Here is a 14,246-nt window from a genome sequence, read left to right as displayed (position 1 = left end):
CAGATCCAGCATTTACATATAAAAAGGGACATTTGATGAAGTGGAACTGCTGATGATTATCAGAGTGGAACTCTTCAACAACATATAGTTCACGTTTAGCGATTTATTCTTTTCGTTATGGACCCAGACCCAAACTTGGACCTGGACTTTTTTTTGAACTGCGATCCTCGCAGAAACGAAAAGTACTAAAAAAGTGGGTGGTTTTACCTCCTTTTAGTTAGGCAAAAGATGCTGTCTTTTTCATTTCATTGTCTGGAGTGCACCATCAACAATAAGTAACCTTTCAACGGCATCCTCCATTGAAGTCGGTTTTCTTAAAAATTATTATTTTATTTTTTATTTATAAAGAAACTAATGGAATATTTGTTAGCACTAAAACTGAACTGAAGTTATTAAATGTGAAATTATTAAGATTTCATTGTTTTTATTGCACATCTCTATTTCATATTTTCAACTACTCAAAAAGTTATCTGGATAGGATCGCTCTTTAGATAATATAAGACCGCTTGTTATTTACGAGTACCTATACTTTTAATTATTTTTAATATGTTACATTGTATAACCTGCACCCTGCACCTACAGTACCTACACCTATTAAAATTGATTATGTTGGTAACTTCAATTATGCAATGAAGCTTCTATTAACAACAACACATTTTCTATGTTCTTCTCTAGTCTATCTTCTTTAGGTACAGTTATAATTTTAACAATCTTACTACATACCTAACATATTTAACATGACCAGTTTCCATCGCAGAAGCCGAGACATTAACTTGAGCTTAAAAGCACAACGTGGCACAACCTCATCCAAACATTCTAAGCTCCATCCTTATCCGAGAGCTACAAAATTGGCGCTCAAACGGTATGCGAGGCAACCTGTTCTCAGGGGGGCGAGTCCCCCCCTCCCCACTGCGCTCCCCCTTCCCGCTGCGTCCAGTGGCAGTGCCTTCCGAGACTCGGGCGCAAGTGAGAGTACAGCGCACGCGCGACAGTGTTTGACAGTTTTTCAGTGATTTTAAGTGATAACCAGTGTCCGGATTGCAGTGGTTCTTGTGCAGATTCTGATTTGATACTGTGTTTTGTGAATTGATTTTCCTTTGATGTTGTGTTAAACTTTGAAGGTTTGTTTAAGTTTCATTTAGAAAATTATTATCAGAGCGTTCTGTTAGCGTTATGCACGTAAAATAATAACAGTGGCTAGTGAATTGTGAGTGTTCATTAGATAAATGCATGTAGGTAGTCTAAATATAATAATATTTATTGTCAAGAAAATGGTAAAAGTCGCGGGAATCAAACCCATAACCGCAACCTTTACAGTTGAATTGGATCGGTCATTTCAATAGTCACTCCTAGTGTACATCTCTTTTGATTAACAAAATTTGATTAAGTAAGTAGTTCAGTTACTGTTGTTAGTGTTATACCTATACAAAATATTAATTTACTAAACCTATGATTATTCCTGTTACTGAGGCAAAAATATGTCAGTATTAAGCACAGTCACGGAAAAATATTAAAGATAAACTAGTAGATTAACCTAATTATAATGATAATTGATACCTAGCACGAAGTGCTACTTTCTGGGTGAAAAATTGAAAATACGAGGAAAGCTTATTTTCCTACGAATGAAACCTAGCTTCCCCTAATTTGTTTTACGCCTTTCTATGCTACCTAGTTTCATTAAAATCCTGATAAGTTTTGAAGAATCCTACCTACCTAAAATATGCAGACTATGTAGAGTAAACATACTATACACAGATGTTTGTAGTAAGTATAAGCTTTAAAAGTGTTTTATAATCATGAGAAACTCATGTTTAAGTAGTTAAATGAGAAACCATCAACTGGTTTCTCTATAATTTTTCTGCAGTAATTCCTTAGGTAGTTAGGTAAGTAATTTTAGATTTGAATGAAGGAAAGCCTGCTCGTGCTTTTGTCGTCTGAACTGAAAAGCTCGTAAATAGTTCGGCTTTATTGCCGATACTGATATTTATAGGTAAATAGGTACCTGTACCCTATAGGTACCTACCTACTTAATCAAAGGATACTGGGGTAAACGCGCATGTAACTCCTCTGGAGTTGCAGGCGTACATAGGCTACGGAGACTGCTTAATTTCAGGCGGGCCGTATGCTTGTTTGCCACCGACGTAGTATAAAAAAAAATACTTTAGTTTTCATGTATATAGTCTGTAACTTTAGGTATTTAAAAGAGTGTAAACAAACAACAGTTAGGTATTTAATTGGGCAAGAAAATTCTTCAGGTCAATGAATTTTACTCGATGTGCCAAAACTTACAGAATTTGTACTACGATACCTATACTACTTACTTCGCAGCTTCGCTTTTGTTACTTCGTAACAACGAAGCTGCTATAATCGTGTTATTTTATTAATAAGAATAAATCGAAATGATTTGATTAATCAATAGTAATTTAGTTTTGTAAAATTTGCTATTACTTCGCCCTAGTAAAGAACCTAAAACGAGATCGAATATTTAGCCATTTGAGGGTAGATGAAAACATAACTCGATTAAATGAAATAGGTTAAAAGCCAGAACGATGAAGGAACAGATCCGGGCAGTTTTCTATTTGGTTGGTTAACTGATAAATGTTTCATGTACCCGAAAAGCTAGAAACACATTGTTTACATTTAACTACCTAAAGATACAGTCATAGGTAGGGAGCTGCGAAATTGCATGGAGAAATTATGAATGAATTCATTGATAAATTCGCCATGCACTTTTGCGGCTGATAGTACTTACTTACCTACTCTGTCTAATAATCTAATTATTTAGCGAGGCAGGTCAACACTATTATATTGGTATTTTATTTAACCCATTATCTTATCGCCCACTGTATACGCTTGGGCATAGGACAACTAAGTTGGAAAGTTTAATTTTAGCCTCGACTTCAAATGGAAACGAGACAGTGCCTAGGGTACCTGTAATAAAACTTTTAAGTAAGGAGGATACCTACCTATTAAGGTTTAAAAAGAAAAAACTTTGCTCTGCCTACCTAGGTGTAAAAGTAAAAGCTGTATTGGTAGCCTTACGTAGGTATCGAATAATTAATGAAATGTATGATTTTCTCACTTTTATTTCACCCTAACATCGTCTAGTGAAAATGAAACGCCCGGATGTCCACATTATTCTCTCCTTAACCTTAACACTTTCATGATTACCTATGTTATTTATGTTGCTGACGTTGCTGCAACGAATATTGTTTCGTTTCGGACATACTGATAAATTGAACCAAGTCCTATTTATATTAATTATGTTAATTAAATTAAAAAGAACCCGTACGCTATACGCCAATAAACTCCATTTTATGCCAAAACTGCCTTACATAACTTTGGCATTGAGCTGATATTCTTCAAACCACTTTTCACTTTTCAATTTTTATGAAACATAGCTAAGATCCACCAGAAGAAAACTCGCTTTCACGTAAAAAAAAACGGACAAGTGCGAGTCGGACTCGCCCACCGAGGGTTCCGTACTTTTTAGTATTTGTTGTCATAGCGGCAACATAAATACATCATCTGTGAAAATTTCAACTGTAGCTCGGTTGATGACATACAGCCTTTTTACCCTTTGGGTACGGAACCCTAAAAAACCGCATTGAAATCGGCTCATCTGTTGGTGAGCTACGTCGCCAGGTCGCCATAAATAAACAGACACTCTTTTTGCGTTACGTAGGCGAACAACACGCGAACCCAAAGCGAAGCGATGCAGCGCGGGGTGAATGAATCATTTGATTTATATAGAAGTGTCCTACGTGGGTAGGGTTGCCGTAATATGGAAGAATTAAATGTCCTGATAAAAATCCTGACATTTCTTGTACTAGAGATTTGGCGTAGCTTGAACGACGTCCGGCGCTCCGGCGGCGGGCTGCGCTCTTTATATGAGGTTATTCCTAAAAATCCTGACACTTGCCAAGTCCGGCCGCAATCCGGACAAAGTCAAAAATCCTGACATGTCCAGACAAATCCTGACGTATGGCAATACGTGGGCGATCTCGTTGCGAACGCGAACGCCTTGGGCCCGCCGCGCCGCGCCGCTCCGCATTGCTTCGCGTTCGCGACTTGTGAGCCAAACGTAGACTCTGCGTTAGAGCGCTGTTGGTGCTAATGCCAGAGCGCCCGCGGATTTGGCCAATGCTACTTAGATTCGAAATTACTGCAGAAGTAATTCGATTAGCCGTAGCTGATGGAAAAATTCAATAGGCAGACTTCGTATTTAGTCCTTCATGAAGGACGGTCGGCGGTTTGCCCCTTTTCATTTCTAAATGAGATGCTTTCTTGGCCCCTTTTTTAGGGTTCCGTAACCAAAGGGTAAAAACGGGACCCGCTGTCTGTCTGCCCGTCTGTCACTAGGCTGTATCTCACGAACCGTGATAGCTAGACAGTTGAAATTTTTACAGATGATGTATTTCTGTTGCCGCTATAACAACAAATACTAAAAACTGAATAAAATTATTATTTAAGTGGGGCTCCCATACAACAAACGTGATTTTATTGCCGTTTTTTTTGCGTAATGAAACGGAACCCTTCGCGCGCGAGCCCGATTCGCACTTGGCCGGTTTTTTATAGACCGTGTGGTGTTATATTTTATTTATTCTATAATTAAGCTAACTGAAGGGCTACAAAACGGGTAGACGTATCCGATGTTAAGGTGTTCTGCAAAACCTTAAGCTTTATTTCTAATATATTATCAGTTAATAGGCTTGGTAGCAGTCTATTAAACGTCCGATATACCTATAGGTAGTTCTTACCAGGCCTATACAACAAAAACTAGTTCACACGAGCTGTTGGACTACATTTTTATTCTTTTGAATAGATACCTACCTAATTATAGGCGGTTCAAAAATATATTAAATAATAATATATGTCGTCGAATTCTTAAAAAAACCAGACATATTTCTAGCAGACAAACAGACCTTAGACTTAATGAATATAAATTAGAAAAAAAGCGTGAAAGACGGGGACCAGTTTGCGTACACTTAACATAAAACAGGTATTGACAGCCAAAGTGGTCAAAATATATCGCAACCTATTCTTATTACTATGGTAAGAAAAATGTAATATAGACGATTTACTTCCAGGTAAAAAAAAAACAAAATACATTGTTAGAATTGTCCGAATATTACATAAGAGTTGTTCTTAAGATTCGGGCTTACACTTTGTAACTAGGTCTGTGTACCTATAGCTAGAGTAGCTAATAATCTATCTTAATATAATTTGAAAGTAGAACGTGTATAGGATCTTGATAATTTATGCAGTTCAGTACTTAGAGTAGATGTCATGTCATAGAGAATACTTTTCTATGACATGACAGGTGATCACGTGATGCTTTCCATAGAAAACGAAGCGCCGGAAGCTCCGGCCCGGTCACGGCCCGGTCTAACGTGAGTCATCCTTTATGCGACTACCTAGTTTAGAGCTACCTTTTAAAATTGAAGTTTTAAAGTAAAGGCCGCTTTAGACAAGGCTTTGGTATGCGTGGCATGGGAATTAAATAGCAAAACCATCTTATTTCACCATGTTAATTTAAGCCATTGAGTAAAAAGTTGATTAAACTTTATTGAATTTTTGTCAGGTTATTTTGATATTTGCGGTGGACTATTCCTAATTCGGACTAGACAGTATCGGTAATTCGGGTAAATTAGATTACTATTGACAGCGTAGCGATTAGCGTGAAATAATATGAAAATTGATTGAAACAGAAATGTCAATATCATTGATATCATTTCTACTGTGGTGACAGTGGCTGGTCGGTATAAAAACATAGGAAACCCTGATTTGGAATTCAGTTAAAAATAATAAAAGTAGGTATACCTACATACAATACTTTCGACGCTTCAGTTTGTGAATAAAATTAAATAAAAAGACACGTGTGAGGAACAAACGCCAACTACCAAATAATTCAAACCCTCCTCTTGATCAATAGAACTCAAAATCAAATAAGTACCATTTCACAGTGTCCAAGTGAATTTAAAATACTGTTAACAATGTTCCTTAGGATGCGCAGAACTTGTTTGCGCCGGGACCAAACCTGCGCCAAAGGTTGTCAGGGAATACATATTGCATTAGCCGTATTATGTACCAACAGTACATTGAACGTTCCTATATAAAATGAAATACAATCAATGCGAAGATGTTCAAACTCATTAAATGGTCAGACTGAAGGCCAAACTGGGTAACTGGACAGTAAGTTGATAATGTATGTAAAGAGATAATCTAATAGATAGATGGCAATGGATACATGCATTTGATGGTCATATTATAATATTTGTAGTTTTTTTCAATTTTTGACATGCTTCTCCGGAATGATCAACGCCACGATGAGTAAAGATTTCTCCGCGTGGTTCAAATCGATAAGATGGCGATTGAATGCAAATGGTCCAAATGCATCCGTAACGGATTTACTAAAGTGCCCATTATGCAGCCCAAATCTGTTTCACACAGAACAACCTTCAAGAAAAACGGCTCCAGTCGACAATAGGGGTCAAAATGATGTTTACTTTCTCAGCCAAGCCGGTTTCTAGTCGCATCAGTGAAATAGAATATTGACAAGAGCATGTCAATTTAAAAATAAATATAAATGCTTCCTTGATGTTAATGGAATTGGTGTTTTAGAAAAATGCTTCGTCTGATAGTTCGTAAAGATGGTTCCACCGAAAGATTTTGGCTAAATTTAGGTACTATTACTGATACTTTTTCTGACTGTTATTGTAATGGTTATATAGGACAGTTGTAGAATTTTTTGTTTAGGTGCCTTTTTTATAGAAATTTAATTTAATAGACTCACCTAGTATGCAGATCATAAAATTAGTTAAAAAGTGAGCATAAAACATTTTTTAAATGCTGAATTTCCACCAAAAACTCAGAAGTAACAAAAAACCCGCCAAAGTTAAAATTTGGAATTTCGTCTGTGAAGATCGTGCAGTAAAGTAACTCAGACCCGCGCGCGCGCATAGCGCGTTGACGTTCGACTTGGGACATTTTCGAACCCGGCCGCGGCGGGGCGCGCGCCGCTGGATTCTTGGCGATAATTTGCTTAGAAATTGCTTTTATTCGGCGACACTTTTGGTATCAAAATTTCATAATTGCCCATTTACAGAGTTGGTTTTTGTGTACCTAAATCATTAATTAGTTAATTAACGAGTCGTAATTACTGAAATTAGACTACCCTTCATAAATTGTTCACGTGGAGTTGCTAAAAAAATTTACTCAATACTTTAAATTCAGTCCACATCGATATTTCACAAACGTCTTCCTCATACCCTCATAGATGAATCCGTATCTCTTACACCAATACTCGTTGTACTTGTTGGAAAGGGGTAGGTATATATATTTGTGGTTTGTGAGAATAATGTGCATTCATTTCTACTATATAAATGCTATTCAGTCATAGGTGCTTACTATTACATGTTTAAAATTAGCTTCCGGAAACACGAAACGACTACAAGCTTTTATTCCATGTAAGAATTACTTAAATATATTATGGTCGGATTGGTCGGTTGTTATTTAAGGTTATCTGTTCTATCGCGGCATTGCGGGGCAGATCACGTACACAAACGTATTATTTTTGCTCATAAAAAGCAGATTTTATTGGCACAAGCCATCCAAGTCTTGACCAGGGCTAATTGAGCTTCCATCTCTTTATTTATATTGCGTAGTAATTAGAGGAGTTAATATCCGCTCGGTCGCCCGCAGATCTTACTAAAATGGAGACTTTGCTTAAAGCAATGATCATACATACACATGTAGATTCAATGGTTTAATGTTGTTGATACCTACATAAATAAGCATAAGTTTAAAATAATATAGTTCTCTTCGATACAATAAGTACTTCAGTATGTTTCAATATGAAAGTTAAGGGCACTAGATAGGTACCTGGTATTTAAATACAGCGGTCCCGACGGAATTTTTGGCAGTACCGACATCATGGGCATTCATTCCCGTAAAGTTTGTAACTAGTACATAAGGAAAATTAAATTAAATTCTGCCTATGGTCCTTTTAACTACGTACATTATAATATGGTCAAGATTTGATTAATAAAGTCAATTCCGTTCGAACAGTCAGAACTCAAAATCAATTAAAACTTAGCCTTAAAATGGTTGCATATCTTTAAACTGTATACATATATTAAACATACCGAAAATAAGATATGCATGATAATTTTATAAAGTTAAAAGCTTATAGCGAAATTCAGCTGTCATTTTTTTGTTAGGCGGGACGTTTATTTTTTCAATCTCGACCTACCTGCCGCGGATAATGCGGAATTTCAACAAAGACAACACTTTTCTCTACCCTAAATGCTTTTTAATACCTGAGCTGTTTGTGTTACCTCCCACGTGCATTAACATTAATTTAAAACGCCGGCAAATAATAGCCTATTCGTTCAAAAAAGGTAAGGGACCAAATTAAGTAGGTATACCCTACTTAAGATTATCTAGACTGTCAGAAATCTAAACGTTCAAATTAAGTTTTATACTTAAAATGACTAAAGATATGTTTACAAGATAACAATTGTCCAAAATTTTTGATGAGATTCAACACTATTCTTTCGAATACCTAATATGAAATTTGTCACATTTAATATACTTACCTAACGTGTCAAATCGAATACTTATGTATTAAATTCCGTCAGGCTGAGTCGAGCTTGAGCCCCTTGAGTTATCAGTGATAATAAAAACCGGCCAAGTGCGAGTCGGACTTGCGCACCGAGGGTTCCGTACACTACACAATTTAAACCAAGTGTTTTTTATGTGAAACGTGAGTGAAAGGTAAATTGCGGTTTACGATTTATGACGTATTAAAAAAAAACTACTTACTAGATCTCGTCAAACCAATTTTTGGTGGAAGTTTGTTTGTTTGTTTGTTTTTTTAGTTTTATCATTCCCTTATTTTAGAAGTTCAGGGGTGGGGGGGGGACACATTTTACCACTTTGGAAGTGTCTCTCGCGCAAACTATTCAGTTTAGAAAAAAAAGGTATTAGAAACCACAACATCATTTTTGAAAACCTATCCAAACACTTATGCTGGGTTTGATGAAAAAAAAATTTTTGAGTTTCAGTTCTAAGTATGGGGAACCCCCAAAATGTATTGTTTTTTTTTTTCTATTTTTGTGTGAAAATCTTAATGCGGTTCACAGAATACATCTACTTAGTTACTTACCAAGTTCCATCCATTTGGCTACGGAACCCTAAAAAGTAAGACCAGTTGAAACAACTTGGTCGGTCGCCAACGATAAACGATTCCTATGCAAATATGTCGCGTATTTTTAATGGACAGAGGCCTTATTCTCAAAAATGTGCATTAGATGACGATATTTAAAACGGGTTGATTGCGTGCGCTCTCTCGCTCTCAATCACAGCTGTATATGCACAAGCGGAATACATTCTTATTATTGGTATTGGACTTTCGTTTCAGAATATATATTTTACTTAAAAAACAGTTAAAAGTCAAACAATACTATTTCTGTCTGAAAGAGGACTTGCTAAATCAGAACATTCCATTAATGTCAATACATATTTTTTAATTTTTTGGCTTATAAATTGCTACGTTATTTGTACTGTTTTATATACACACTATTACAGTTAATCTTTATGAAAAAAAGATTACTATACTTCTTGATTCGATTTACAGTATGTATCTGTGGCAAATGACATAAGAATTATAGGTATTAATAATAATAGGTAGATGCCGCGCGAGATTTTCCGATGTAAAGGTAGCGCAAACAAAAAGACATGAACGCGTCGTTCCCGAGGCGGGGCATATTGACGTTGCACTGCTCTTTAAATACGCTATGATCTTACTCATTTAAATCAATATAACTTTTCAGCATATGAATTAATAATTGATGAGTATAAACGAAAAAAATACTAATCAGGCACTATTAAATCACATATTCGTTTATCTATTTCAGAAATAAATCTTACATAAAAAGTTAATCCGTTTCGAATAAAGACCGGTTTTTTACCGATGACAAGAGAGCCGATTATTATGAAACCGTTAGATTTTACTTAATATATCCGCCTACATATCGCACATTTATTAGGGTTCCGTACCTAAAGGGTAAAAACGAGATTTTTAAGACTATTTCTAAGACTCCGCTTTCCGTCCGTCTGTCACCACCACCAGGCTGTATCTCATGAACCGTGATAGCTAGACAGTTGAAACTTTCACAGATGATGTATTACTGTTGCCGCTATAACAACAAATACTAAAAACAGAATAAAATAAATATTTAAGTGGGGTTCCCATACAACAAACGTCATTTTATTGCCTTTTTTTGCGTAATGGTACGGAACCTTTCGTGCGCGAGTTCGACTCGTACTTGGCCGGTTTTACCTTTATGAGCTAAGTCATAATATGTGCAGCGTAACATCCTGAGATAAAATATAAAGCGGAGATCCTAGATGACATTTCTTTTATATACGCAAAAGGAATTTTATAATTAGACACCATTCATATGAATGACATTATTATTAACTATTCCAATTAACATAACATTTCATTTAATTCGAATCACTTCTTTACTTACTTGTAGTGTGTGTATCTTACTTACCATTAAACATTGAACATATCTTACGTTATTAGTTACGATTTTTTTTCCCACACCAGCTTGTAAGGTTCTTTTTATTCGCTAAAATCTGATTCTTGAGAACTCGTGGTTTGCCAAAAAGTTAGATCAATTGAATGCACCTACCTAGTCAGCAAAGGATCGAAAACCGTGTGCGATTTATTGCACGGTCTGTGGAGCCCTTAACTGATAGATTTAAGTACCCATAGAGATTAAAATAAACTGTATCTGTGGTAAGTCGTAATATTTCTTGTCAAATGTCAAAAACCTACCTTTATTATGTTTATTTTATTTAGTTTTTAGGGTTGCGTGCCCAAAGGGTAAAAACGGGGCCCTATTACTAAGACTCCGCTGTCCGTCTGTCACCAGGCTGTATCTCATGAACCGTGATAGCTAGAGAGTTAAAGTTTACACAGATGATGTATTTCTGTTGCCGCTATAACAACAAATACTAAAAAGTACGGAACCCTCGGTGCGCGAGTCCGACTCGCACTTGCCGGTTTTTTATAAATCTTGGCAATTATTTTAATATCGTAATTTTATTTATTTATTATAAATGTGCAAACCGAGCACTCATCTGATACTAAACTACGATACCTTCTTGCAAATAAGATGACCAGAATAGCAAGACCCCTCTCAAATAGCTTTTTGACCTTCTAGGCTCTTCTAGCTCCATAACCCCTTGATCGAGCCTGCTCATAATTTAATGACTAAAATATAATGCCTTCATCTACACGTTTACGCAATTTAATTTTAATTAGAACATATTTACTTAAATTGTTGTCCATCAAACTATCCTCTGATAGTTCAGCTTAAAAACATCGTAATGCCGGGACGTGCCCCTAGCCAGCCGTGTGTTCCAAGTTGAATGTAAGAACCACTTCGCTTCGCTCGCTCGTTCGAAAACGCTTATTAAGAGTCCCCGGCAAGATCGGCCGAATTGCACCGTTTCATACAAACGTAGTTCCGCTCTCATTTTAAAACTACGTGTTGGATTGTAATGAAACTTTGCACATACAATGACATGAGGTATATCTAGGTCTGTAATTAGTTTATATAGCTCCAGCTTATAAAACAAACGAAAGAGAGCTAAAATAAGTTTTGTATGAAAAACTTAAATTCGCTTTATTTTTTGAACTATGGTATCTGAAGCTACACAAACTAATTACAGACATAGATATACCTTATCCTATTGTAAGTACAAAGTTTCAGAACAATCTAGCTAGTCGTTTTACAATGAGAGCGGAATTAAGTTTGTATGGAGAACCGAGCTCACAGAATAACTAATAGTACCCGAGCTTGCCGGGGACCCTTAAGACATATGTATGTTGGTTGTACGTTGTTTTATAGACTACATTTTTATAGAATTTCGCTTCATATAAAATGATTCAAATATTATTAGTTCATTGAATAATCACTTCGCAGAATACTTACTTTGTAGAACTTGTAATCGTAGATTTTTGTTGCAAAGAAAATTTAAAGTTTCGATATTCATTTCATAGAATTTCTAATCATAAATTCTTTACCCTTATATTATTTAGTTCATGTAATTTTTTTACCAAGACATATGTTTTATAGAATTATATTTCTCATAAACAAAATCGCATATTATCATTTCATAGAAAAATCCATTCGCAGAATACTTATTTTGTAGAAATTTTTAAGTATAGATTTTTGCTGCTAAGAAATTCTAATTTTTGGATATTCATATTATACAATTTAGATTATTATTTATTTATTTTATGAAACTTACATTATAACGTCACAATAAAAAAAACCGTAAATTCCGATTATTATTAGATAGATTTAGATATGTATTCTTATACTAATTAAAATATAACTTCTGTTTGTAAATCAGTATCGTACAATAAAATAAGTCGGTTCTGGCGCTCGCCGGCCGCTACCGCGGCACGCTCGCTTCGCTCGCTCGGCTTCGCGCGCTGTTTTGCTCGCAGTTCTGACCTAACCTAACCCACTTTTCTTAGTAACATTTCGGTTCTGTAAGGGCCGCAATTCTAACCTAACCTAACCTTTTCTGAACGATTATATCGATGAATAAATAAAACAAAGACAAACAGTTTTCTTTAAAACATAATCCTACTGTTTGATAATTTTATTTAATAAAATAATAAGATTTTAAAATTCATTGAATTGCGTTTCCATGCATTGTAGTAAATAGGTGTTGAAACAAGAATATTCGAAATAAAAATACAGGGACCAAATATTATATGAAACAGTTTCTTGTGAAACGAAATTCTGTGAAATTTGTGTCTGGGAAACAAGAATACCCCAAACATAATTCTACTGTTTGAAAAGTTTGCTAAATAAAAAAATGAGATTATAAAGTTCATTGAAATGTGTTTCTGTGACATATGTTTCATTCAAGTAAATAGTCTTTGAAACAAAAATATTCGAACTAAAAATACAAGGACCAAGTATTATACGAAACATTTTCTGTGAAACAAAATTATATGAAATTTCTGTCTGCGAAACAAGGGATCACCATGTATGTTATTTAATTACGATTATACTATTAATACAGATGAATTCCTTTATTCGCCAGTGAAACATAATCAGAAACATCAACTTCACAGGCAAACCTACACGCTTTTTGCGTATAATAAATTAATATACGAATTGATGCAATTCCATCTTTCAATACTAGTTTCCATTTAAACGTTGATGTGGCATGCCTCAGTTTTTGTAGTTTGTCCCCTCCGTTGATGTCTCGGATATTTGTAAGCATTCGTAGACAAGTACGTGCGGTTCATAAGTTGTATGGGTTTATAAATATAATTATGTATACACAATGCATAATAATAAAATTGCCTTGCTGTTATTTTTCTTCGTTTCTTGAGTAGGAAAATAAGAAAATTAAAAAAAAAGTTTTGCATACTATATTGTCCATATTTGATATATCAAATGTGACTAATGTGAGGCTCATTGTGAGAACTCAATTTTTTTTATATTTTTTGTTAAATCGTTTTGAAGTGTTAAGAACAAAGCCGTAAATTGACACTATTTATTTACCCTAAACTGCTTGGCCTAGATTTTGCAAAAAAATGCAACAAATAGTTACCTACAGAAAAACCTATACGAAGGTCAAGGATGCTCTTATGAAAACAAAAAACTTTTAAAAAATGGTGGTGCGAAACTCTTGGGGCGCGAGTTCGTCTAAATATTATGGTTACTTCGCTTGGTCGGATTCTGGTCGTTATTCGCCATAATTGCCACATTTATATAGTTTGTCAAAGGACTGTCTCATTTTAAGATCCTTATCCTTAAATTCTGTCTTTTCGTGCCAAAATTAACATACATGCTTCGGTACAGTCCCTTCTGGAAACATCAAAATTTGCTGACGCCTATCGACTCCTTAGTTCAAACACACCTGGAAATTATACTAAATTTAAAGCTCACCGAACAATCCTGGCTCCAAGCATCCCTGCCCGTCCGGTACGGTGGGCTCGGAGTGCGCAAAATTTCGAGTGTTTCACTGCCCGCATTTCTATCGTCTGTCCACAGCTCTGCTGGCCTCGTAGGTAAAATCATAAGGGCTTCGCCCACAAACTACGAGATCACAGGCTTGGATGACGCTAGAAATGCCTGGCTGTCTACCTGCCCGGGGCAAAACATACCACACAACCCATGTTCACAAAGGGGGTGGGACGA

The 14,246-nt window shown here is 35.7% G+C and overlaps 1 protein-coding gene across 1 annotated transcript in view; it reads left to right on the top strand.

Moving 5' to 3' along the window:
- Positions 1-755: 755 nt before the first annotated feature.
- The window catches only part of LOC134745573 (protein dachsous), a 392,633-nt gene continuing 379,142 nt past the window's right edge, over positions 756-14,246 (top strand). Inside the window, exon 1 of the mRNA XM_063679649.1 lies at positions 756-1,121. The gene's annotated coding sequence lies outside the window, so the exon portion shown is untranslated. The remainder of the gene's footprint in view (positions 1,122-14,246) is intronic.

The sequence above is a fragment of the Cydia strobilella genome, chromosome 1 (assembly GCF_947568885.1).
Source record: "Cydia strobilella chromosome 1, ilCydStro3.1, whole genome shotgun sequence".
Classification (NCBI taxonomy): domain Eukaryota; kingdom Metazoa; phylum Arthropoda; class Insecta; order Lepidoptera; family Tortricidae; genus Cydia; species Cydia strobilella.
Note: the sequence above shows the minus strand (reverse complement) of the source record. Positions and strands in the feature narration are given on the sequence as shown.